Source organism: Equus asinus, chromosome X (genome assembly GCF_041296235.1).
Source record: "Equus asinus isolate D_3611 breed Donkey chromosome X, EquAss-T2T_v2, whole genome shotgun sequence".
NCBI classification, from domain to species: domain Eukaryota; kingdom Metazoa; phylum Chordata; class Mammalia; order Perissodactyla; family Equidae; genus Equus; species Equus asinus.
Window position 1 is genome coordinate 118,114,394 of NC_091820.1, and position 24,980 is coordinate 118,139,373.

Genomic DNA, 24,980 nt, shown 5'->3' on the forward strand with positions numbered 1-24,980 from the left:
TTGCTTCACACACAAAGCTTTGGTATTGTCAATCTATTTAATTTTAGCCACTCTGGTGGTTGTGTAGTGGTATCTCACTATGGTTTTAATTTTCATTTCCCTGATGACTAGTGAAATTTAACATCTTTTTATGTGCTTAGTAAGGTTGGACTATTTTTATAGTGGTAGACTACACATATCTTCCATCAATTAAGCTGGGACACTATTAACCTGAAGTGCTTTTGTACAGGGCAGGGCAGGGCTAATGGAGATTATGGGATGGCCTAATGCCCCTTTGTCAAGCAACCTCTTGTCTGGTCACCGTGTCTACCTCAGTCAAGGACGCTGCTGCTACTGCTGCTGCTGCCACTGCTGCCTTTAAAACTGCAACATAGGGGCCAGCCTGGTGGTGCAGTGGTTAAGTGTGCATGTTCCACTTCAGCAGCCTGGGGTTCGCCAGCCCTGATCCTGGGTGCAGACATGGCACCCCTTGGCAAGCCATGCTGTGGTAGGCATCCTACATATAAAGTAGAGGAAGATGGGCACGGATGTTAGCTCAGGGCCACTCTTCCTCAGCAAAAATAGGAGGATTGGCAGCAGATGTTAGCTCAGGGCTAATCTTCCTCAAAAAAAACAAAAAACTGCAAAATAATGGTCCTTTTTCTTGAGCAATTACTTTCTCAGGACTCAGAATTACAGTTCAATTGCTCAAGATATCTTACAAATTAACCCAAAGGTTAGTGTTTCTCCTTCCAGGACTTAAACTTTAGTTTTCAGACAGGAAAAAGAGGGAGTCAACTTTTGTGATCTGTAGTCCATAGATTTATGTCCCCATAGTCAGCCCGCAACACTGGAGATGATCGTATAACTGTATTGTAATTTATGTCTCACTGAGTTTTAATAATAGCATCCCCAAAAGCTAATTCAAAATTAGGGGAGAAAGAAAGAGTGACAAAGACATAGAGAAAAATCAAATCGATGAAGATAAAGCAACACAGTTACCTGAAAAGTGTAGAAATGCCTACTTTTGGTGTGAGGGAATCCAGTCCAAATTGACTTGGTGTGATTTTGTTCTCTTCTAGTCAAATGAATTTTGTATAATGAGGTTTAAGATGAGGAGAGGATTAATAATCAGCTGGATACATTTCAGAAGCTTGAATGTTGTAACTTGAAAGGATCTGCAAGGTCATCTAATACAACTCCCTGCAGAGTGCAGGAATCGACTCATAGAACCCATAAATGTTTTTATCTTTTAAAGTCCATTGGTCATAGTGAGAGCCTCTGGAGCCACACAAAATAAATCTATTGCCTTCTATATGTCAGCACTTCATAAGTTACAATAGGGTTATTATGCCCTCTACTCTCAACTCAAGTTTGACCCTCTCAGTTCCTTCAGCCATTGCTTATAGAAACTATTAACCATCTTGGTCACCTTTGCTTATCACACTCCATTTGTAAACACTCTCCCTAAAATGTCTCCCAAAAAACACCATGTTATATATGTGATCTGAGCACGGATAAAGTGGGACTGTAAAATTCCAGAAAAGATACAATGTAGTCTCAGATTACATTAGCTTTTTGGTTACAACAGTAGCATTGACTGGTTTTGCCCCTACAGTCGATTAAAACTCTTAGGCTTTTTCATAAGCAGTCACTTCAATCTTGGCTTCCTCACTTGAGTCTTTTGGGGAGGAGGTAGGGTGGAGGTGGGGAAGGAAGTTGAGTATAGAACTTTTCATTAGTCTTTATTATACTTCATCTTGTTGGTTTCATTCCACTGTTCTAACCTGCCAAGATTCTGTTATACCGTGTGAAAATGCTTTGTAATTTCACCCTTTGTTTTTGTTGGAAAATCCTTCCATAATATCTCAGTACGCTTCTCTGCTTTAGAACCTAGAATCTAAAGGATAAAATTGAATCATTCCTTTTTGCTTCAGGCTCTTAAAGCATCATCATTCTTCAGCTTCAGTATTTACTGCCTGGGACCTTAGGAACAGAGAAGACACAGGAGATGTAGGGCACTGCATTGCAATTGTATTGAGCCCAGGACATCCTACAGAGATATTTTTGTTTCAGTAAATACCTGATATGACATCATTATACTTATTTTTCTTCTTTTTTCGGGAAGGAACAGGTAATGATAATCAACCACAATTCTGTATAATTAAGGGTCTAAGTTAATTGGCTTGAATTTGATGGAGATTTTATTGGAATGTAATTTACCTAAGTTACTAATGAACTATGTAACATTCAAATTTCAACTGATAATATTATCTACTCACCAAGAAAAAAAATATTGCGTTAAAAAAGTTCCATCAAAAACTGTTGTCCCACCATACCCTTGCGAGGAGAGGAGTGGGGGTAACTTTGCTGTTTGATCTAGTCTCCTTACTCTCTTAACATCAGAACTTTCTAAAAGGTTAACTTTGTACTTTATGTTTACTAGAATAACACAGGTGAAGGAGGGTTTACTGAAAAATCACCTATGCAGAAAAGCTTTAAAATGTTATAATGCAAGTACTCTTCATGGAGGTTTGACATCTCTGACATTACCACTCAAGAAAGTGCTTTACCAGGGCCAGCCCAGTGGCATAGTGGTTAAGTTTGCACACTCTGCTTTGGCAGCCTGGGGTTTGTGGGTTCAGATCTGGGATGTGGACCTGCAGACCACTCATCAAGCCATGCTGTGGTGGTGTCCCACATACAAAATAGAGGAAGATAAGCTCAGGGACAATCTTCCTCAAGCAAAATAAAAAAAAAGAAAGAAAGGAAGTGATTTACCAAAGGAGAATTCATGATGAATATGTCAACACTCTATAGTGCTTTTCACAAAAACTATAATATACACCCCTCCCCACTCATCTTTAAATCTAAATTTTCATTGTTTGACTAGAACTCTCATTGCCTGAAATTAATCAGAAATTTCTGAATCTTAGTTCATATCTATTTTATGCCCCCTCTTTACGCATCTTTATCCAAAATCTTGGTTTAGATAAAGGTCCAGTACTAACATGTACTCAACCAAAGGAGGATTAAATCCACAAAATAACTTCTTTCTGATGAATGTGAATCAGGTAAAAATTCCACTCTTTGATCAGAAACAACTAAAGACTTAGGTCACATTTATTAAAAAGCAGCTTCTGGCTTTGCTTAAATGTTACTCCCTTCAAGACTCACTCAATATTTACAATATTTGTCATCTATCAAAATAGTTTAAAAAATAATTGAACTGTTTGGAATTTTTGCCTAAGATTTTTGGAAAGCTCCAGTTCCACCACTCTACTCCCAATCATCAGAACCTAAACCAAGTATTTCAAAGTGCCTACATACTATGTATGATAGGAGCATGAGGTTGAGTCAGACAGGTCTGTTTCCTGTCCCATTTCAGTCTCAGTTATATCATTGTTAATAATGGAATAATACATATCTCACAGAGTTGTTGTAAGGATAATTTCTATAAAGAGTATGGTATATAGTAGGTACTCAATAAAGACCAGTTTCATTAGCACTTACACCTACTCTTATCCCTGGGTCAAGCTTAAACACTAAATAATATCTATACAGAGGAAATTCAAGAATCAGATTCAATATATACCCCTACTGTCAGGTGAACATTTGTGTTAAGTGAAATGATGTGTCTTCATCAAAATTATCAGAGTCTACATCAAATGAGAATAATATTTGAATTTCAACACACCTTGCATTATGTAGGAGAAACTCAAGTTCAACTAGCTTCCTCATTTAACCAGGTTATATGGGCTCACTTAAACACATAATACTTTTTAAAATAACAATATAAAAACCAAATTCATGGATTTACTCATTGCAGTTCTTTGTTATAGATATGTATATGTCTGCCTTTGTTATACGTATGGTGTGTGTGTGTGACTATGACATATATGTGTGTGTGTGTTTTATGTGTGTGTCTTTTATATGTGTGCTTATGTTTTCTGTTTTTCCTTTCTCCTAAATCAAGCTAGGAACCATTTGAGATCATGGATTGTATCTCTATTATAGTAAGACCCCCATTGTGAATAGACTGAGCTTTCCTGGAAAATAAGGACCAAGTCTCCTCCAACCCAGCTCCGTCTCACCCACAAACGTTGCTGACTCTCAATCCATTGTTGATTAATTATGTGAACATAGAGCAGAGCCTGGAGATTACTGATAAATTCTGAGAGCAGCTGAATATGTTTCTTAGAGACCTGTGTCACGCAACATTGGGCCCTAGATTTTGGATGTCCATAATGAAATCATTCTTGGGTAAGGTGCATAAATGACTAAAGAAACTGCAGGTTTTTCCTATGTATTAATAGAATAAGATCCAAATGGCCAATAAAATGCAACATCAGAGAAGCACACTAAGAACATGACTGGTGGAGAAGTTTTGGGGAATGTAAACAACACTGGGCTGGCATTCAGAGACCACCTGAGTCTTTGTCCTGACTCTACCACTGATTTTTCTGTGACTGTGGTTAGTTTACTTCATCTGTCTAGGTCTCAGATCCTGGATCACTTATGAAATGACTAGATGAGATGCTAAATTCCTTCCCGGGTCTAACAGTCTAAAGTTCAACATTAAATCAAAATTGATGCATCTACCTCAGAACTCATGCTAACATTAGAATCTATATGATCCAGGTTAGTATATGACAAATTGCTGCTGGGGTCTTGAATTGTTTCTTATACATGCAGCTTGTATCCACAATACAGGAGTCATGGCTCACTCACACATCTGTATTTTAGGCCAAGACTTAGACCATGGCTGCTCAAACTAATCCGCGCTTTTAAAAATATTTGTGTTGATTGATTGATCTGGAAAATGAGAAATTTGACTACTGACGTGGCCTCACAGCTGTGATACCAAGATTAGCAAGGTAATATACATTAACATTGACACTGCTTTGAGCTTGATAAATAAAAGACAGTATAAGTTCAGAGTGAATGCACAGATCAGGATCAATTTTCTATTTCCTTCCAAACCTTTCTAGTGATCAGCAAATATTAAATAACATGATGGGGTCTGCTGGTTTCTTTGAAACCCTATTTTTTTTTCAAGAAGTCCGGTATTTGTGTGTCTGACCATAAAATGTTAGTTAAAAAGAATTTCTTGGGGGGCCAGCCCCATAGCGCTTAACCCCATATAAAATCTCTTGAGCAGTTGAGTTCACAACTTCTACTTCTCAGCATCCGGGGTTCGCTGGTTCAGATCCCAAGTGTGTACATGGCACCGCTTGGCAAAAGCCATGGTGTGGTAGGCGTCCCATGTATGGAGTGGAGGAGGACAGGTGTGGATGTTGGCTTGTGGCCAGTCTTCCTCAGCATAAAAGGAGGAGGATTGGCAGTAGTTAGCTCAGGGCTAATCTTCCTCAAAAAAAAAAAAAACTTTCCTAGAAACCAAGCTCAGTAGTAGTCACCAAAATCAGTCCTATGTGGTTTGCTGTGAGGGATTCCAGAGATGCTCTCAGTCCCCAACTCTGCTCAATAGCCTCTCTCCTTACAGCATTTATGGTTACTGAGATTCTCATCTTAGAGTCACCTCTGTGGACATAAGAGGCAAGACTTAGGTAGTTTGGATGACGGGAAGAAAGAGCAAGAAATATAAGCAGGGCATTGAAGGAGAGCAAGTCCAGAAAAGGAACAGGAAGAGGGCACTCAAGAGGAGAAGAGATGCCTATGGCATTTCTTTTCCTTCTTTTTTTTTTTTAAACAATTGCACCAGGGCTAGAACCAAAGTAGGGAGGGGTGAACAGAAGAGAAAAACATACTTTCTCTCCTTCAGATGACAATTTAAATATGACTTGTAAAGATAAAAGTTGCCATTTTATTAGACCCTGGGCATATCATTCAGTCTTTTACTTCCTCAATGGAATCTAAACACTTTTCACCATCTCTACTTCTACCGCCACCATCACCCCTCACCTGGAGCTTTTATCAGCCTCCTAACTGGTCTCTTTGTTTCCACACTTGCCTCTTATATCCACTGCACGGCAGCTGGAGTGATCCTTTCAAAGCATAAATCAGATATTGTGACTTCCTGTCTTAAAATTCTCCAATGGCTTCCCATTGAAAGTAGAATGAAATCCTAAGTCTTTTTCATGGTCTCTTGCCTATCTCTGTGACCTTACGTCCCATCACTCTTCCTCTTCCTTTGCAGTCCACCTACACTGACTTTCATTCTGTCTTTTGAACACCCTGAGCTAGTTCTTATCTCTGGTCATCTTGCACTTAGCCTTCTGCACAGAATTCGCTTTTATGAAATTTCTTTTTAAAAACATGCTTATTTTCCACATTCCTTTACTAAGTGATAAACTCCATGAGTGATCTTGATCATCATTGCATCCTCAGTGTTTGGGCCATAGCTGAAATATAATAATAGCTTAATAAAGGTTTGTCAAAACGATGAATAAATGGCAAAGGGAGCCAGCAAGTCAGGAAAAGAAATGTAGACAAGTAGTCAAGAAAGCCCAGCTGAAATGAGCTAGCATAGCTACAGGGAATCAAATGTGGGGGACTGTAATTGGCCACCCCAAGATATCTCTCTTTGGCATGAGGATTATTTTGGGCTGGTTACTTTTAAAAACTGCAGACATGAGAGAAACTCTGGAAAGCAGAATTTACTTACCCTTTGTAAGAGACATTTACTTGTAAGGGAAATATCCATCTCTAAAGGTGTTTCCTTCTCTGTACCAGGAAGAAGGGGGGGATGACTTTATCTCTAGAAACTCTTGTCAGTGTGGAAGACAAGGACTTAAATCTGCACAATAACCCTACTCTTGTTTACTGTACTTTTCTGGTAATCTCCCATAACTGACTCCACCCACCCCCAACATCCTCCTTTAGCTGTAGCTGAAGATGGTATTTAAGATGAGAACCTCCGCCATTTTGGCAGAGTTACTCAGTTTTCCTGGGTCTCTCCCATGAATACGTGTTATAAAGCTTTGTTTAATTTTCTCCTGTTATTCTGTCTCATGTCAATTTAATTCATAGTACAGCGAGAAGGACCTAGAGTGAGTAGAGGAAATGTCTTTGTCCCCTACACAAGTCATCATGGTTTTGTGACTTTTCTTAGAAACCCTCAACACCTCAAAAGCAAAAAAAAGAAGTTAAGGGCTGAGAGAATTGGGACTACAAAAGGGTTTGAAGGTGATAATGGGATCAAAGAGGGAACATTCAGTGGGAAATAAGGAGAAGAAATCCAGAAAGGCACAGGAGATTGTGTGGTTAGAGAGGATAAGAATTCGGGATCATGGATCAGTGTTGTTCTCAGCGATGACAGAATGTATGTTGTGACTGAAATGAAGGGAGCATGGAATTTGGGAAGTGAGTTCAGGGCCAGAATGCAAAGACCCCTCAATTACTCACCACTGTCTTACTTAGCTATAAAATCTCTTCCCTGGCAACATTGTGAAACTAAAGGACCATTCAACTTTACAATGGACTCCCTACTGTTTCAGGTATAGTCTACCTCATCATACAGAGCTTATCTGGAAAAGTCCCTGGCTGGACCTGATCACTGACTTTGGAGAATCTGGGCCAGAATTAAGGATAGGGGAGCTTCTCTCCAGTTTTGTTTCATCTAACTTTTCTCCAGCCCTTAGACCCTATCCCTAGTTCTAAATCTTTCCTTTTCCTTGTCAAAAAAATACCCAACCTCTATCAGAGGGCCCTAATGGAGCTGATAGCTAATCTAATTCGCAGTAAGATGAGAATGGCTCAGAATGACTTAAAGCCTTACCAGTCCTGGGATACATGAAAATTTTGACAGTGTCCTTCCTGTCTTAACTCAAATCGAGGAATAGTAAATAAGGTGGAAATTTAGCACCATTGTCAGCGCCCACTTTTGCTAGACTCAAGGTCATCTCCAGCGGGCAATACCCTCAGGCTCCTGTGCTTTGCTATTGAATATTCATGTGGAATTAGGATCTCTTGGCAGCTCTGCCATCTATTTAGATTAAACCTGGATTACAGGCCCTCTGACCACATAGGATCAGGAAAGGCAACAAAATCTCAGAGCAAAGAAAATGACTCTAATCCCCACATATCTATTTGGCTATTGACATGCCCTCCAAGGAGAAAGTGCCCCTCCCAGGAGCACGGGGCCCTTAGAGACAGATTTCCTAGTGCATCACTTTTAGATCCATTAGAACTAACATGTACGATGGTTGCTAGGATACTATAAATTGGGAAAGAAAACATCACATAATGGTATGTGCAGAGAGGCAGGCGCTGGCCTGTTTTGCAGCCTACGTACTGGGCTGTTACTTATTAGCATCATGATTATGATAATTTCCAACAGCTCCTGTCTATTTTCCTTCTGGAAGCTAGGATGCTATTGCATTTCAATTGGTAAAGTGTTTATAATTCATATTTTTGGAGGGGTAATTGAATTTGTGAAAGTTGAGCCTCATAATTGCTACTGAGTAATCTATTAATGAGTAAGAAGGAGGTTGGGGTGTGCATGTGTATGTTTTTTCCCTGACTATTAAATGGTAACTTCAATTTGGGAATGAAATCACCCTCCATTGATTTCCAGTGTATTCTGCCATCATCCAGATAGCACTTTCAAAGAGTTCTGTAAATAAGATTTGTAGCTGAGGTAATTGCTGCTGCAAAAGCATGCAATAGAAGGCAAGCTCTATAACTGCCACTTTCTTGATGAAACTTAACTACCTCCTTTCCAAATCAAAGCTGAGTAGGATAGAAGATGAAGTTCTGTTTGATTTTTGACCTTGCCTCATCTCCTAAAGGGAGGAGATACTCCAGACAATACTTTGATCTTCATCTTACTTTATGATGTTAATTACCTAACTGGAAAATTTCAAAAAAAAAAAAAACCACTAGCAAATTGCTTGGTATTAATGATCACAGCTTGATTATTCTTAGATTTGGGGATCTTCCCTCAAAACTAACAAAGAGTAACCAGTCCTTTTGCAATGATTTTTCAATGGCGTTGCCCAAGAGAGGATACTTAGCTCCTTCCTAGATGGGACTCATTACTTTTAAGTGCAGTGCTTTAGTGACAGTTGAGGAGAGACAAAAATTCATCTCTATAGACGGACTCTGCCTACATCCGAGTGCCTGAGTGATATTCATTGCCAGTGGATACCACCTACCTTAGTCAGTGCTTGAAAAGCAAGCTCTTAATCAACTACCAGCCCCTGTGTCTTAATGCCTGGGAAGGGCTCATTAGGAGAACATCATGAACCTGGGACAGGTCTTCACCACCAATATTATAATTAGAACCATGAGGTAGGCTGGTACCATCCGTATTTACTAGTTTCTACTTTAAGTAATTAATACCTATCTGCCTCCTCTATTTTCTGCCTCTCACCTCAGTTTGAGATTTGGGGGGAGTATATGTTATTTATTTCTCTGGCTTCCCATAGTCCTTATAGGTTTTTGCACCTATCAAGTGCTTAATTAATGTTTAATTAAATGTGTTTTTGATATAGGAAATACTAAGTATCAGGTAAAAGTATTATAAGTGCCTTTACTGTAATTTGAAGATGGTTGGAGGAGTCAAAACCTCCTATAGTCTAAGAATAAATTTTAGCCAGCTTTGAAATTTTTGCTGTGTTCTTTTTTTTTTAATAAAGAGACAGGGGAAGACAAAGAGTTTTTAAAAATAAATTTTAAATCCTGAAAAGATTCTAATGATGATAAAAGAATGGCATGGATGAAAGTTATCACTTGCAGACTCAGATTTCCTTCCTACCTAGACCCTTTGCTTGCTGTAACTTAAGGTCCAAGCATGCTCCCTAACATTTTCACAATTAGCTGGGTCGGATTCCCTACAAACACAGTCCTTCAGTAGTACTTAATAGGGAACTGCTCCCAGGGAAATTGTGGAGGCCACAGTGAGGAGCCACAAGAAATAGAACAGAAATGTCAGCCTCAAATTTATCTGTCAGAGTACGCTATCTACCATGAAGCTTGCCTGAAGGAGGAGGAAAGACTGGGCTCTGTTTCATTTGTTTTTTCCATTGTTGGTACAAGCTGCTAAGGATGACTAAACACTTCCAATCCGTGAAAGTCATGGGAGATCACCATTGATTGCCAAGTATTTAGAATGATTCAACTCACCTTGACACAATAGTGGGAGAGCAGCCTGACTGAAGGATTTGCTTCCTTTCACGTGACCAAGAAGATACCTTTACTATCCTCTATTTTATCAACCTTGATTCTTATTTTTTCCTATTAGCTTTCTCCCACCATTCACCCAATTTACTTGGCAAAATTTAAGTGAAGAAAAGAGTAAAGTAAACAGATAACTAGATGCAGGGCCACGCTGAGTCAAGAATTTAGGAATCTCTAGAAGGAATTCATGTTGTAAGAAGTCAAGGAAGGAACTTAATCTTAAATCAGGGAGTTCTTCTGGACTTGGGGCACACAGGTTTCTTTTTTTTCTAGAAATGCAAATAGTGTCTGGGTGTGGGCATGGGCAGCCTGAACAACCAAATTTGTAAGCAAGGCTGTCAGGTGTCTGCAAGTCAACCCTGATTCTGAGACAGAAGTTAGAGAGCTAAGATTTCAGAAAAGTGTAGTTGTTCCCAAATAGGACAAAAATAAAGTAAATGGTTTAAGTTTTCGAAGTGTGGTACATGTATTCCCAGTGGTCCCTGAAATCTTTTCATGGGGTCTGCAAGTCAACATTATTTTCATAGTAATACTAAGATATTCCTTGCCTTTTTCCCTGTGTTGACATTTTCACTGATGGTGCAAAAGCAATGGTGATAAAATTACTGGGCTCCTAACATTAATCAAAGCAGTGGCACCAAACTGTTATGAGTGCTATAGTAAATATGGACTGTCTACAATACTACTAATAAATACGGCTTATACAAGTTAATAAATACACTTTCCTTTTAAAAAATATCTTGAAAAATAAGAGGTTCTGTCTTTATTAAAATTTTTATGCCCATGTAAAAATGTTTCTGACTTTGTAAAACACGTTTAAATTCCACATATCTTTTAAGTCACAATGGGAATCTCAGATATTGTCTTCTCTATATTGACACCTATTATATATCAAAGTACAGTTAATAAATAGTTATAGTTACGCTAACAGAGAGTTATTCTTCATAATTAAGCTATTAACATGTATATATTCTATGGAAAATGACCAAGGAAAGTCTAATGTTTATACTAGGGAACAGCTATTTTCATATTCCTTATATGGAAGTAGACTAGCTTAATAGTTCCAGAACAGACTCTGCTACCAGCCAGCATGAGTTTGAGTCCCAGCTTTGCCACCTCCTACCAGAGTGACCATGGGCAATGTACTTAACCTCTCAATGTTTCAGTTTCTCCATTTTTCTTAAAGGGCTATGAGGGTTAAATGAGCTAATATGTGCAAGATGCTTAGAATAGTGCCCAGCACACAATAAGTGCTATGTAAGTGTTAATTCTTAATATGATTGGTGAATTGCTTGAAACCGAGATCATGTGTGAGCACCAGACACAGCATTGTTAGAGATGTCTAACGTGAGTTTATGGAGCCCAAGTGCCTGTCTTGTACTTTAGCTATGAGTAAACTCTAATTAGTTCATGTCTCAGACTAAAAAAGTGATACTTTCTCTTGGCCTGTCACATTTATACTGAGCTTTTCACAGTTTGAAACTGAGTCTTTGTTATTCCCTGAGGAGTTCGGTGCGGGGGGGGGGGGGGGGGGGGATGCAAGTTCAGTACTCAATCACATACAAAATTTTCCTCTGGTTTTATGCCACTTTTACCAACATATTGGTTGTATGTTTTCTTCTGCCACCAGATTTAAGTTTCCAAGGTTAGTTCCTGATTCCTACTTCTATAGTACACTATTTTCTAAATCTGGTTTCATAACATCCCCCTTTCTTGCCAAGATATCTTTATTTTTAGAATTGTCACAAAATCATTTAACAAAATTAAGTGCAATACATTCTTTAAAAATAAAAGTCAAGGAGGGCCTCTAGTGTGTTTTCAATGTTCTATTTTTTGATCTGGGTGGTGGTTAAATGGATGATTGCTTTGTGATAGTTTATTGAGCTCTACATTCATGTTTTGCTAACTTATCTGTATGAATTCTACTTCGCAACACAAAGAGATTTAAAGGGAAAATAAAAGAAAAAAATAGAGGAAAAAGATCATGTGTGTTCCTTCAGGAGGAGATATAATATGTTTACAGATTTTTTAAATTTGTAAACGATGAATTATGCTAGGACATTGATTTTAAAAATATTAGATATTCCTGCTTTAACCTTTGACACAGCTCTGAATCTATCACACAGAAGGCTCTGCTTCAATGGAAAGTGAGTTATTTCTATTGTTTTAAAACTCCATTCAAATGGGTAGCTCATTTCCAGAAGCTGGTCTCAAGACAAGGCACAGAGAGTAGCACCACATTATTTCAAACTGTTCCAGCAACAGCTTAGGCTGGCACTGTCTTTTTCCTCCAAGTATTGCCCATGGTCACCATCAAAGGTGGCTCTGGTCTGAGGTGGGTACCTAGAATTAAGACCATCTGGTTGGAAAGATTATTGGTTTTAAATCTCCATGGCTTGCTCAAGCCCCCCTGCAATGGTGAATTTAAAATCTAGTAAGATGATGTGTAAATAGCAAATGACATCTGGTATTTGGCTAGTATCCTTCCTTGTAAATCCATTAAGAAATTCATTTAATACTTTAATAATTTTGCCATCCTCTGTGACAATGTTTTCCTTTTTATCCTCGAATGTTCTAACTTCTGCCTTCACTGATCTCTGGCTTTTTACAGTTCTGAGAAACTATATATTTTAATGATGCTAGCTTTTTTGGAGGTAGTTACATTTCTTTCAGTTTTCTTTCTTCCTTATCCTTTATTCACTTATCTTGGTGTCCTTGGCTTCTGTTTTTGAGAAAGAAGTTTTGAGAAGACTTAATCTATGAGTCTTTTTCTTTCATAAATTGAATTTTATATGTCATATTGTATCTCCTGATACTCTCCAACATGCAACTTTCACTATTAATCAATGTTCCCAATAATGTATTTTTATTAAAATTTTGAGTAGTATCCATGCTACATGAAGAAGAAACTGTATAGACTGGACCGTGTAAGTAGAGTTTAGTGATGACTTAAGAAAAAAAGGTCACATCACCAGGAATGGCAAAATAAATAACTTCAAAAATCCTCTCCTCCACAAAAACAATGACAGCATTGGCAAAAATTATAAGAATCAACTTTTCCAGAACTCTTGGAATTAGTCAAATGGCTGCAATAATATAATGAGCATTTATTTAAGAAAAATGGTTGAATGTTGATAAGAGGAGTGAGCTTTGTGGCATTTTAACTTGGTCTGTTCCCATCCCCTTTCCCCAGCTCCACAGTGGCCTTGAAAACCAACAATATGTAATCACAATGAAAATCAGCAGCCTGACAGACACTGGAGGAGGTAGAATGAGGATGGATCTCCTTCAAAGAGCCATTCCCAGAGAATTGTCATTATTTGACATGTCTAGTGATTTTCTGAAATATCTCACTTGCAAGTCTTGTCTTTAATTGACCTAAGAGATCACTCAATGTGAATAGCCTTTGATTGAGAGGGATTTGTTGAAAGCTATTATTGGAAATTGTTTACCATTGAGGCTGCCTGATGCAGTAGATAACAGCTGGACAAATGACAGGCTAACCAAAAATGTTAAAAGGAAAAGCTAGGGAATTAGATATCCAAAGGAGGCTTTGAAAAGCTCCTGTATATTCCCAGAAATATAGAAATAGAAGACCATGCTCATGCATAAGTCTGTGCACATGCCCAAGGCTGTATACATGCTCATGAATGACATGAGAAGACCCTAAGCCATCACTTCTGGCTGACCTTGAGGCTCTGCATAAGCAGAAAGTGAAGTGGAATTATAAGCTGCCTCGCTGAGTGTTGAAGATGTGTCCCAACAAGCACACAGAGCCACTCAGCAAATACTGGGGGTCTCACTGGTTCCAGGAATTTAAGGAAATCTTGGTCTAATCATAAGCTGATCACTAAGATAACTGAGCAGAGACTTCAGTGGCCATAGACGACAAAGAAAACAGACTTTATGGAATTAATTTAGAAAAGTAACTAAATAAACAAAAAACAATCAGCCTCAAGAACAAACCATGGGAAGAGAGAGAATCTAATTTCTAGAGTTTCTCAACAAAAAACAAATATAGGATATCCAAAGAAATGAGAAAGTATGGCACATACACAGGATAAAAAGAAGTAAATAGAAACTGTCCTTGAGAAAATCTAGACATTGGACTTACTAGACAAAAACTTCAAATCAGTCATTATAAATATGTTCAAATAACTAAAGGAAATTATGCTTAAGAAGTGAAAAATAGTATGAGGACAAGCTTTTGCCAAATAGAAGATATCAATCAAGAGACGGAAATTATTAAAAAAAAATATGAGAATTCTGGAGCTGAAAAGCAGATAACTGAAATAAAAATTCACTAGAAGGGCTTAACAACAGATTTGAGCAGGCAAAAGAAAGAATAAGGGAATTTGAAGATGAGTCCATTGAGATTATGCAGTCTGAGAAACAGAAAGAAAAAAGAATGAGGAAAAAGGTACAGAGTCTCAAAGACCTGTGGGACATCATCAAATATACTAATATATACATAATTAAAGTCCTAGAAAGAGAGGAGAGAAAGAAAAAGGCAGAACAAAGATTTTAAATAAGTAATGGCTGAAAACTTCCCAAATTTAATATAAAACATTAATTAACACATTCAAGAAGCTCAAGAAACTCCATGTAGTATAAATGCAAAGAGATCCCCACCTAGACAAATCATAATCAAATTGCTGAAAGTCAGAGACAACAAGAGAATTTTGAAAGCTGCAAGAGAGATGCACTACTCACGTACAAAGGATCCTCAGTAAGATTAAAAACTGATTTTTCATGAGATACCACAAAGTCTTGATGGCTGAAATGAAAATACACTGGACAGTAACTCAAATCCCTAAGAAGAAATCAAAAGCACTGATAAAAGTAACTGCGTAAGTAAATATAAAAAACAGTATAAATATATTTTGTTTATAACTTTTTCCCCATCTGATTTAAAAGACAACTACATAAAGTAATAATTATAAATCTATGTTGATGGGCATACAATGTATAAAGATGCAATTTTATGACAATTGCAGCACAAAGGAGGGTAGACAGAATGGAGATATATAAGAGCAAAGTTTTTTTATACAATTGAAATTACATTGTCTTATTCCAAACTAAATTGTTATATGGAAAGATGTTAATTTTAATCCACAGAGCAATCACTAAGAAAATAACTTTCAAAGAAAAACACTAAAAGAAATAACAAGGAATTAAAATGACACATTAGACAATATCTATTTAACAAAGAATCAATATTGGAGGAATAATGGAGCAATAATGGAGGAATATAGGAGCAAAAACGACATACGACATATAGAAAATGAATATCAAAATGACATACATAAATCCTATTTTATAATTACATTGAATGTAAATGGACTGAACACTCTAATCAAAAGGAAAAGATTGGCAGAATCAGTAAAAAAAAAATCCAACTATATGCTGTTTACATGCGACTCACTTTAGATTAAAAACACAAATAGGTTGAAAGTAAAAGAATGCAAAAGATATATCATGCAAATAATAACCAAAATAGAGCTGAAGTGGCTATACTAATGTAAGAGAAAATAGACTTTGAGACAAAAATTGTTACTAGAGGCAAACAGGGTATCTTCTGATGATAAAAGAGTAAATCTATCAAGAAGACAGAACAGCTATAAACATAAATGCAAATGACAGAAGATCTCTAAAATACATTAGGCCAAAACTGACATAATTGAAGGGAGAAATAGACAATTCAACAATAACAGAGACTTCCATACCCTGCTTTCAATAATGGATAGAACAACTAGGCAGATGATCAACAAGGAAATAAAAGATTTGAACAATACTATAAAACAACTACACCTAAAAGATATCCATAGGACACTTCACCCAACAACAACTGAATACACATTCTTCTCAAGTGCACATGGAACATATTCCAGAAGAGATGATATGGTAATGGGCCATAAAAGAAGTCTCAATACATTGAAAAGTGCTGAAATTGTACAAAGTATCTTCTCCAAGCACAATGGAATGAAATTAGAAATCAATAACAGATGGAAACTTGGGAAACTCACAAATATGTGAAATTTGAACAATACACTTTTTTGTTTTTATTTTTTGGTGAAAAAGACTGGTACTGAGCTAACATCTGTTGCCAATCTCCCTCTTTTTGCTTGAGGAAGAGTGTCCCTAAGCTAACATCCATGTCAATCTTCCCCCATTTTGTATGTGGGATGCCACCACAGCTTGGCTTGATGAACGGTATGTGGGTCCGCAACCGAGATCTGAACTTGCAAATTCCAGGCCACCAAAGCAGAGTGTGCAAACCTAACCATCATGCCACCGGGCCAGCCCCTGTACAGTAAACTTTTAAATAGCCAATGGGATGAAGAATAATCAACAAATCTAAAAGTTGGTTCTTTGAAAGGTCAACAAAAATCAACAAACCTTCCTTCACTAGACTGACCAAGAAACAAAGAAAAAACACTCAAATTACTAAAATCATGAACGAAAGAGGGGATATTAGTGTAGACCTTATGGAAATGAAAATAATTAATTATAAGGAAACACTGTGAACAAGTTGGATAACCCAGATGAAATGTACAAATTCCTAGATAGACACAAACTATTTTAACTAGGAAGAATTTACAAATCATAATAAAGCTTTAAAAAGTAAAGAGATTGAATAAGTAATAATAATAATGATAAAAATTACCAGTAAAGAACAGACTAGGACCAGATGCTACCATGGATAAGTTATACCAAATGTTTAATGAAGAATTATCACCAATCCTTCACAAACTATTCCCCCAAGCTAGAAGAGCAGTGATTATTTCCCAAATCATTCTATGAGGCCAGAATTACCCTGATACCAAACCCTGACAAGGAAATCACAAGAAAAGACAACTATAAACCACTGTCTCTTATGAATATGAATGTTAAAAATCATCAACAAAATACTAGCAAATGAATTCAGCTGCATATTAAAATGATTATATACCACAAGCAATGTGATTTATCCTAGAAATGCAAGTGTGGTTGAACATGCAAAAATCAATGCAATGGATTACATACATTAATAGAATGAAGGGGGAAAAAACACATGATCATCTCAATTGACATAGGAAAAGCATTTGACAAAATCTAACACCCTTCTGTGATTTAAAAAATAAAAATACTCAACAAACTAGAAATTGAAGGGAACTTCAACCTGATAAAGGGCATCTATGAAAAATGAACAGCTAACATCACATTTAATGGTGAAAAACTAAATGCTTCCCCCCTAAGGACAGGATAAAGCATGTCTACTTTTACCACTTCTATACAACATTATACTGAAGGTACTAGAGAAAGTAATTTGTCAAAAAAGAAAGAAGGAAGGAAAGAAGGAAAGAGAGAGAGAGAGAAAGAAAAATAAAGGAAGGAAGAAAGCAAGCAAAGCCACCTAGATTGGAAAGGAAAAAGTAAAACAATCCTCATTTACAAGATGGAATGATCTTAAATATCCCACAAAAATAAAAAAAATAAGAGATAAGTCATTAACAAGGTTCTAGAATACAAGATTAATATACAAAAATCAGTTCTACTTCTATACACAAGCAATGAAAAGCTTGAAAATGAAATTAAGGAAACAATCCCATTTATAATAGCACCAAAAAGGATAAAGTACTTAGGGATAAATTTAACAAAAGAAATACAGAAGTTATATTCTGAGAACTATAGAACATTGTTGAAAGAAATTAAAGATCTATATAAATGGAAAGACATTCCACGTTCAAAGCTTGGAAGACAATATTGTTAATATGGCAATATTGACCAAACTGATATACAGCTTCAACACAATCCCCATCTAAATCCCTGCTGTATTTTTTGAAGAAACTGATAAGGAGGTGCTAAAATTCATGTGGAAATGCAAGGGACATATAATATCCAACACAGTTTGAAAGAGAAGAAGGACATTGGTGGATTCTCACTTCTCAATTTCAAAACTTACTACAAAGGTATAGTTATCAAGATTGTATGGTACTAGAATAAGGATAGACATATAGATCAATGGAATAGAATTGAAAGTCTAGGAAAAAAGCTTACCTTTATAGTTAATTTATTTTTGACAAAGGTGCCAAGACAATTCAATGGGGGAAATAATATCCTCTTCAACAAATGATGTTGGTACAACCAGATATCCAACGAATTTGGACCCTTATCTCACACCATAGAAAGAAATTAAACTAAAAATGTATCATAGACACAAATGTAAGAGGTAAAACTATAAAACTCTTAGAAGAAACTAAAGGAGTAAATCTTTGTGACATTGAGTTAGTCAAAGCCTTCTTAGATATGACACCAAAGAAACAAGTGACTGAAGGAAAAAAGTAGACTTCATAAAAGTTAAAACAAAAACATTTGTAGTTCAAAGGATACCATCAAAAACATGAAAAGACAACTGACAGAATTGGAAAAAAATATTTTCAAATCACATAACTGATAAAGAATTTGATATAGAAGAATTAGAATATAGAATACATAAAAATTTCTTACAACTCAATAATAAAAAGAAAATAAATAGGCAAAGGATCTGAATAGACATTTCTCTGAAGAGAATGCAAATGACCAAAAAGCACATGAAAAGATGTTCATTATTAGCCATCAGAGAAATGAGAAATGAAACCACAAGATATCACTTTACATGCATCAGGGTAGCTATTATCAAAAAGATGCATAACAACAAGTGTTGCCAATGTATGAAAAAATTAGAACCCTTATACATTGCTGGCGAGAATTTAAAATTGTACAGCCACTTTGAAAGAAATGTTTAAGAGTTCCTCAAAAAAATTAAACATAGAATTACCCAATGACCCAGCAATTCCACTCCTAATTATACACCCAAGAGAAGTAAAAAACATACATCCACACAACAACTTGTACACAAATGTTCATAGCCGTATTATTCATAATAGCAAACAGTGTAAACAACCCAAATGTTTGTCAGCTGATGAATAGATAAACAAATTATCGTATATACATGCAAAAGAATATTATTTGTCCATAAAAGGGGATGAAGCACTGCTACATGCTGCAACATGGATGAATCTCAAGAACATTATGCTAAGTGAAAGAAGCCAGTGACAAAGGATCACATATTGTATGATTCCATTAATATGATATATCCAGATTAGGTAAATATGTGGATAAAGAAAGTAGATTAGTGGTTGCCAGAGGCTGATGAGATGGGTGGAAGAAAAGGGAGAGTGACTGCTAATTTGTATAGTGTTTCTTTTTTGGCTGATGAAAATGCTCTTGAACTGGATTATGGTGTGGTTGCACATCTCTGAGAATTACTAAATATCATTAAGTTTAAACTTCAAATATGCAAATTTTATGGCATGTGAATTATATCTCAATATAGCTATTAAAAATATATTTTGGATAAGCAGCCTGCAATTTACTAAATCAAAATCAACAAAGAGACAAATACAAGACAAATACAGAACAAAAAGACAAATACAAAAACAAGAGAAAAATAAGACAGTACAGTTTTAAGTAGCAGAGCTGGTATTTCAAACCCAGATATGTCTGTTTCTAATGTTTATATTAATAACCAATGTGATATAACACCAGAGAAGTGAAGCTACAGGAGTGACAATTGTTTGGTACAGTTGAGGCTGTGATTTAAATGTATCTACAGAAACTTTTTCATGCAGGTGCTAGAAGATGAAAATTCTGTTATTAAAGTGGCATGTATTTGGGTTAAGCATAGCTCTCTCCAAATAGGGTCTTTTGAATGTAAGGACTTTTGTTGAAGCAGTTACTTATAATAGCTTAATAAATTTTAACTTCTTACTGTAAAGATCCCTAAACTGGTTGTAGCAAGATCTAGTTCTAGTCTCAGTCCTGCCATTAATTTGCTGTACTTCATTGGCCAAGTCACGTTACCTCCATGCATCCCAATTTCTTTATTTCTAAATGGAAGTTGAACTTGATGATCTTAAAAGTCACAAGTCCTTCCAGCTCTAATATTCTATTTATTAATTCATTTATTCAACACATATTTACTGACCACAAGCTATGTGCCAGACATTGTGTTACATTCCAGGGATAGTGTGAGAAGACAAAGACCTCGCCTTCGTAAATGTTACATTCTAGTAATGGTCGATAGATAATGCTGTATTATGAAAGAGATAAAATATAGTAATTGGATGGAGAGTGACTGGGGACTACTCTACATCTGTCTGACGAGATAACATTTGTCTGAGATCTAAATGGTAATGAGGAACCAGCCATGTGAGACATTTGGAGGAAGAGCTAAGGTTGTTTCTGACAGAGGAAAGACCTAGAGGTGGGAAGAAGCAGCTTGGAGCATTACAGGGAGCCAAGCAGAAAAAGAGGGACAATGTGACTGCAGTGTGCTGTGCAAAGGGCAGAGTGGGACTGGAGGAAATTGGAGAGCTGGTTAGGAGCCAGATCACATGGAAGTTGGAGGTACACGTTTGGGTGTAATGTAAGTTACAATGGGAAAAGATTAAGAGGTCATAAGAAGGTGTATTACAAGATCAGTTTTATATTTTTAAAAACATTACTCAGGCTGCAGTGTGAAAAATAGCTTACAGAAAGGAGTGAATAGGAGAATGACACCCAACATGGAGGCTATCGACTGCAACACACCAACTTTAGGACATCATATGCTAACCTGATAGTGAAAACTGGTCAATATAACTTTCTAAAGGGTATAACTCTACAAGATGGCATATGTAATTGGTCAGAATCCAGGTGAGGTGACACAAAGTAAAATTGCATTCCATATAGAAGAAAAAAAAGCTTATATTACATACCTTATAAAGGACTCTAACTATATCAGTCTGTTGAGCTGCCTTTTAGTATGTGTGTATACAGCTAAACTCTAGTCAGAAATACAAAGACATCACATTATGATGATATGCAGTTTTCTGTTTCTAAAATAGTGTTAGATCTTAGACTTTGGAACAAAAGAATCAGTAGTGATACAATTTATCAGTCATTTAGTAATATGTTAACATTCCCTGACTAAAGACAAGAGCCAGCATGGTGTTTATTGCTTCAATAAACACACAATTAGGTTGGGGAGAAAAGATCAGCCCAGCTGGCATCTATAGATATACTGGTCCTCAATTGTCATTAGCCAGAATTTCACCTGCTGTCAACAAAATCTTCTAGGGGTAAAACTCAATTGTCTGGATGGTTCACTTTTATAGAATAACTCATAGCCCCAAAATGCTTTACATTCTTACCAATAGTAAGAAAAAGTAAAACTGAAATACCATTGGAAGCAAAAATATCTACTAACATTAGGTATGATTTATGTCCACAGGAAGAAAAAGACGATAGGAGTTCTTATTTTGTTTCTCTCTTTCAATGTGGGATGAAAGTAAAAACCAGAAAGCAACAGACAGTAGCCTACCAAGTCTTCCTATGCCACAGCTTTAAGCATTACATTGAAGAGAAAAGGCTTGCAACGTGCTGTATGTACCTATTTTAGAAAAAGTTGAGACTGTTGAAGATTATAAATTCTGAAATTAATGCTCAATTCTCCAATCATTCTGTATTTTAAAATGCAAGATTTTAGCTAAATATCAAGATAATATGGATATAATACTGAGACAAGTTATTCATTTTGTGTAATATAGCTCAGGAGAAGAGCGTTCCATATAAGCCTGCTAAACTTGGCTTTCACCATGAGTCAAAAGGCCTGGGGAACTTCAATTGGGAATTCAAAGACTGAAGCAGCATGTTTGCATATATACAAAGGGCAACAAAACAGCATGCTGCCTTTGAGAACAGTGCCACTAAATGTATGTTTAAGCTGGAATGTTGCCAACAATTCTATTTATGAGAATTAAGATGACTGTCAATAAATGTGCCTGACAAAAAATCAAGCCAAGAGAACAGTCCATTATTGAAATTCCAAATTTTGTGGGAATTGCAACATGCTAAGGCTATTTACTTTTGTGAAGCTGCCCACAGCAAGAAGTCCTTGAATATTTCATAGATATCTTGGAAATTATTGATGACACCCTAAGGTTCCAAAAAACAGGAATTTGTACTTATGTCTCTGCTTGTGCTCTCTTGTCAACCTGGTGATTACCTCTACCTCAAGGTCTAGTTCATATGTAGTCCGCTTTTTCTGAAAGTGATTGTCCTGGTTCACATGATCCTCCTCCACAAGCAAACTAATTGCCTTTATATGTATGTTTACGCGAACTTTACTTTTATCTCAATCACCAAACCTTTCAAAGAAGTAGTATGGCTTAGAGGTTAAAAACATCAACTTTGGAAATAGGCAGACCTGGATCAAAATTCTAGCTCTATCATTTACTATATGTGTGACCCTGGGAAAGACACTCTCTGTAGATCCCTTAGCTTGAAACATGGATATTTCCAACACCTACCTCATGTTGTTCCTAAATGTTTTATGCCTTTTCATACCACTACGCAATCATATCTGTCAATTCTTCCAACTTTCTGCATCTTTACTTATATAGTTATCTTCTCTTCTTTCTTTTTTTTTATTTTTGGCTTTATTTTTTTATTGCATGTATGAGGTTTTTATTGAAAACATTTGACATATAACATTGTGTAAATTTAATGTGTACAATATGTTGATTTGATACCTTTACGTCTTGTAATATGATTGCCATCATATCAATAGTTAGCTCCTCTATCATATCATATAATTATTATTTATTTTTGTGGTGGGAATAATTAAGATCAAGTCTCTTAGCAAGTTTGATGATTATAATACAATATTGTTGTCTATATTCACTATACTGTGCATTAGATCTCAAGGACTTATTTATTTACTAGTTGTAAGTTTGTACCCTTAAACAATATCTCTCCATTCTCCCACCCGCCCCCCCAGTGGTAACCACCATTTTACTTTTTTCTTTTTACATGTTTGGTTTTTTTAGAGTCTGCATACAAGCGATATCATATATTTTTCTTTCTCTGTCTGACTCATCTCACTTAGCATAATGCCTTCAAGGTCTATCCATGTTATTACAAATGGCAAAATTTCCTTTTTATTCATGGCTGAATAATATTCCATTGTGTGTGTGTATATATACAACATCTTCTTTATCCATTTATTCATTGATGGGCACATAGATTGTTTCCTTATCTTGGCTATTATGAATAATGCTGCAATGAACGTGAGAGTACATATATCTCTTCAATACCCTGTTTTCATTTCCTTTGGGTATATACCCAGAAGTAGAACTGCTGGATCACATGGTAGCTCTATTTTCACTTTTTTGAGGAACCTCCACATTGTTTTCCATAGTGGCTGAACTAATTTACATTCCAACCAACGGTGTACGAGAGGGTTCCCTTTTCTCCACATCCTTGTCAATACTTGTTATCTCTTGTTTTGTTGATGATAGTCATTCTTACAGGTCTGAGGTGATATCTCATTGTGGCTTTGATTTGCATGTTCCTGATTATTATTGATGTTGAGCATCTCTTTACATTTCTGCTGGCCATTTGGATGCCTTCTTTGGAAAAATGTCTATTTAGTTTCTCTGCCCATTTTTTAATCGAATTGTTTGTTTTTTCGTTATTGAGTTGTACAAGTTCTTTATATATTTGGAATATTAACCACAATCTTTATCAAAATTCCAACAGTATTATTCACAGAAATAGAAACAAACTCCTAAAATTTGTATGGAACCACAAAAGACCCTGAATAGTCAAAGCAATCCTGAGAAAGAAGAACAAAGCTGGAGGTATCACACTTCCTGATTTCAAACTATAGTACAAAGCTATAGTGATTAAAACAGTATAATACTGGCATAAAAATAGACACATAGACCAATGGAACAGAATAGAGAGCCTAGAATTATACTCCCAACTATATCATCAACTAGTATTTGACAAGGGAGCCAAAATAACCAATGGGGAAAGGTTAGTCTCTTCAACAAATTGTGTTGGGGAAACTGGATAAGCACAGGTGGTAAATTTAAATTGTACCCCTATCTGACACACCACTCACAAAAATTAACTCAAAATGGATCAAAGACTTAAACATAAGACTTGATACCATAAAGCTATTAGAAGAAAACATGGGGAAGGAGCTCCTTGACATTGGTCTTGGCAATGAATTTTTGGATTTGACACCAAAAGCACAAACAACACAAGCACAAATCAACAAGTAGGACTAGATCAAACTTAAAAGCTTCTGCACAGCAAAGGAAACAATCAACAAAATGAAAGGCAACATATAGAATGGGAGAAAATTTTTGCAAACCATACATCAGATAATGGGTTAATCTCTTTTTTCAAAGGTCAGGTTTATACGCTCTTTGACATCAGTCTTAGCAGCATATTTTCAAGTACCATGTCTGACCGAGCAAGGGAAACAAAAGAAAAAATGAACAAATGGGACTACATCAAACTAAAAAGCTTCTGCACAGCAAAGGAAACCATCAACAAAACAAAAAGACAACCTAACAATTGGGAGAAGATATTTGCAAACCATACATCAGATAAGGGGTTAATATCCAAAACATACAAAGAACTCATACATCTCAATAACAAAAAAAAACAACTCAATTGAAAAATGGGCCAAAGATCTGAACAGAGATTTCTCCAAAGAAGATATATGGATGGCCAACAGGCACATGAAAAGATGCTCAACATCATTAGCTATCAGGGAAACGCAAATCAAAATTACAATGAAGTATCATCTCACTCCAGTCAGAATAGCTATAATTAGCAAGACCGGAAACAACAAGTATTGGAGAGGATGTGGAGAGAAGGGAACACTCGTACACTGCTAGTTGGGGTGCAAACTGGTGCAGCCACTATGGAAAGCAGTATGGAGATTCCTCAGAAAATTAAGAATAGATCTACCATATGATCCAGCTATCCCACTGCTGGGT

General features: G+C 36.3%; 1 long non-coding RNA gene across 1 annotated transcript in view; it reads right to left on the reverse strand.

Moving 5' to 3' along the window:
* LOC123282718 (uncharacterized) overlaps positions 1-24,980 on the reverse strand; it is a 440,967-nt gene that overhangs the window by 283,757 nt on the left and 132,230 nt on the right. The window lies entirely within an intron of this gene.